At 44.1% G+C, this 3,217-nt stretch overlaps 1 non-coding gene across 1 annotated transcript; it reads right to left on the bottom strand.

The window, feature by feature from the left end:
* Positions 1-912: 912 nt before the first annotated feature.
* TRNAN-GUU (transfer RNA asparagine (anticodon GUU)) lies at positions 913-986 on the bottom strand. The gene has a single exon. It is a non-coding gene; the product is annotated as a tRNA-Asn (tRNA).
* Positions 987-3,217: the final 2,231 nt, after the last annotated feature.

The raw sequence follows: 3,217 nt of genomic DNA, 5'->3' as shown, positions 1-3,217 counted from the left end.
GCTCCAGTAGAACTTGCCATAAAGTCCTGCGCTGGCGAGTTGCAGGACCATACCGCCGTTGTGCCCCCCGCAGCTGCCGCCTGCCGCCGCCGGATTGTGGCGCCTCACGTATCCATCTCGTCTTGTTGATCTAGTCCTTTTTTGTCTCTGCGCACACAGCTGACGGACGGTGCCACGCGACGGGAAGATATCTTCACCACGCCAACCGTGCCCTTCCTTCTTCGCTGATGGATGAGATTTGGAGAGAAAACATGGAAGAGAGAGAGTGAGAAGAGGACAAGAGGTTGGGGAGAGATGAGTCATCTGGGTGTTGTTCGTCGCTGGAACCATCCACTCCCTTTACATGACTTGTGGGTCCATCGGCGTGTCGTGGGCGGTTTGTGTCCATGGTCCCGACCGTAAGCAAAAATGCTAGACTACAAACACATACATAAGTTTACTCCCCACCTATTGACCAATCAAGTTAACACTATTTGTAAAACCCTGTAACTTATTTGTACGTATAGCATTACTGACCAGGTAAGTAACAAACAAGCGCTCATGCTGCATTGCGTGTGTGTCCGACTCGACGAAATAGGGCACACACACTTTTTAGAATTTAGTTTTTTCTATTTGGTGACCTTTATTAAACAATGATCATGTCTGTAACAAGAGAAGGAATAAGAATGTCCGGAGGATGATTACGCCAGTCAGATAGTTTTCTTATGTAACCTGCTTGAGCAAACAAATGCGCATCAACATTGCTTTCCCGGACACAATGTTAGCTAGATAGACTTGTATATGTCTGATCGTCTGGAAGAAGTACATTTTGCACAAACAAAGACAAACGAGATGGCAGCTTGAGAAGGTATACCATGTAGAGATACGCCGACAGAATTTTAAAAACAAAAATAGTGCAAAAATTAAGAAAGGTGCTAGAAGGAGGGCTCGAACCTCCGACCTTGTGGTTAACAGCCACACGCTCTAGCCAACTGAGCTATTCCAGCTTTATTGCTATTTTTCTAAGCTATTTTATATATTCGGCAGCCCTCTCCTATTTATTCGGAAGCTCCCCTATGACTCGGCGCGCCCCAGAACCCCATGTCCATCTTTGAGAGCTGTCGTGGAAGGTAAAAGGACACATTTTTCCAAAAACAATTTCTCTTTCAGGAGAATTGAGAAAACAAGACATAAAGCCCAACCTAACTTTCATACGTAAGTGTCAACATGCAAATAATATTCCAGAAGTTAAAAATAAATAATCACTCTCTTAGGCGGCAATTGCTTTTGGCTCCCTCTCTTGTTGTCTTGTTTTATATACCAAATTATTTATTGGACAGATCTCATCTCTCCTCCTGAGGTTCCTTCATAAGTAGAAAATAGTTTGTCTCCCTGCAAAAAAAAATAGTTTGTCTCGGTCACACTATCGTGTGGAGCAGACAATGTGCTTGTACGTCTTGGTCCTCCGGTTTCAATTCCGACTAACAGGTTTGCCAGTCACGGCCTCGTCCGATAGCATGTAAGGTTTGTGTTCCTCAACTCGTTCTGGTTTGTGTCCATCGTTTTCATCCCTGGGGTGGCGTTTGCTATGCAAATTGTGGCTGCTAGTGTCTTCTGGTCTACATCAATGACTTCCTGACCGTTGCTTCTACAACCTCCTAGATTTAAACAAGTTTGCTCCGTTGAGATGGAGGCCCAGAGGCGGCAATGAGTTTTGCTCACGGCACGCCGCTGGTGGATGCAGAAGGAAGAAGACTTCAGGACTGCCAAGAATTACTCTTTTCTTTTGCTGATGTGTTAATCAAATTTCTATGGTCTCAAAGCAAGTTTCACCTAAACACTCATTCGGTCTTCTGCTATAGTTGGAGAAGCAAGACAGATCTGGTGTCTTGAAAAAATTAACATATAAGTAGAATACTATAATGTGACGATACAATTTTAAGTTGGTTCATAATTCTGTTGCTATGTTCCAAACTTTGTATTTCCATTATGCAATTAATGGAAAAGGGGTGACCCGTTGAAAAAAAAACTTACGGCAAAGTGTGGACCACCATACAGGATGTTATGTACAATTTTGTGTGCATCCAATTTTTAGAGTCTGCTATTTAAATTGGTAATCTTGTAAACTTTGTTAGTTACCATAGTCCATTTTTGAACCAGTGAGTTGATCATATGCCAATCAAGCAATATTGTGATTTTTCTATGTGCTTTGAAGTCTATTGTTGAACATCATCTGAAGCTTACATACGTGGTTCCAGTGAGGTTGCTTCTTTTTTTTGGCTTTTATCTGATCAAGTTGACTAATGGACTTCAATAATTTAGTTTGGAAGTGCTATATAGTGCAACGGTTGGTACTGTTAATGTAGGGGAAGATCAACCCGTTAGTAGAATTCCAAAGAAAGACAGCAGGTGGAGACATTTCATAAGACCTGCAGATTTTACCCTACCTACACCTGGAACCAATCCCCTAGCGGTCCTGCCACCAAGCCGCAAAACACGAGCTCATGCGTAACCTGGTCAGTTACAGATCTCTGAATTCCTAGCTAGAAGGTTAGATATACCCTACATGATAATTATATTTATTTGATGATGGTTGGTTAATTTGGTATTCACCTTGAATTTTAGAACTGTAGTTTGGTTTCCATGAGTGATTATATGCTCTTTTTGTAAATTCTTTTGCAGAATGTTGACCTGGTGTAAGAATCATGTTATCTAAAGATTATAACGTGGTCACAATTATTCTTCACTAGTAGAAAACAGGGCTTTCGTTCGGGCATGGCAAGCCCATTAGTCCCGGTTCAGTCACGAACCGGGACCCATGGGGGCATTCATCCCGGTTCGTGAGCCCAGGGGGCCGGCCGGGGCCTCGTGGGCATTGGTCCCGGTTCGTATGGAACCATTTGTCCCGGTTCGAGGCACGAACCGGGACTAATGGGCCTCGCTCCTGGCCCACAATCATTGGTCCCGGTTCTTGGCATAAACCGGGACAGAAGGCCCGGATTTAGTACCGGTTCTAGCCACGAACCGGGACAAATGAGCTGCCTATATATACCCCATCGTCGTAGCAGAGCACTCCACTGTGCTCTATTTTTTCTGGCCGTCGAGGGAAGGGCATTTGGGTGCTCTAGCTCACCTCCTATGCACACGAGGTGTTCGATGAAATGTCTGAGCCACACTAGTTAATCTTTCTCCTCTCGAAACTCGACCTCCGAGCCATTTTCCCTGAGATTTGTCTAGG

The sequence above is a fragment of the Triticum aestivum genome, chromosome 4D (genome assembly GCF_018294505.1).
Source record: "Triticum aestivum cultivar Chinese Spring chromosome 4D, IWGSC CS RefSeq v2.1, whole genome shotgun sequence".
Classification (NCBI taxonomy): Eukaryota; Viridiplantae; Streptophyta; class Magnoliopsida; order Poales; family Poaceae; genus Triticum; species Triticum aestivum.
This window is presented reverse-complemented; position numbering and strand designations above follow the sequence as displayed.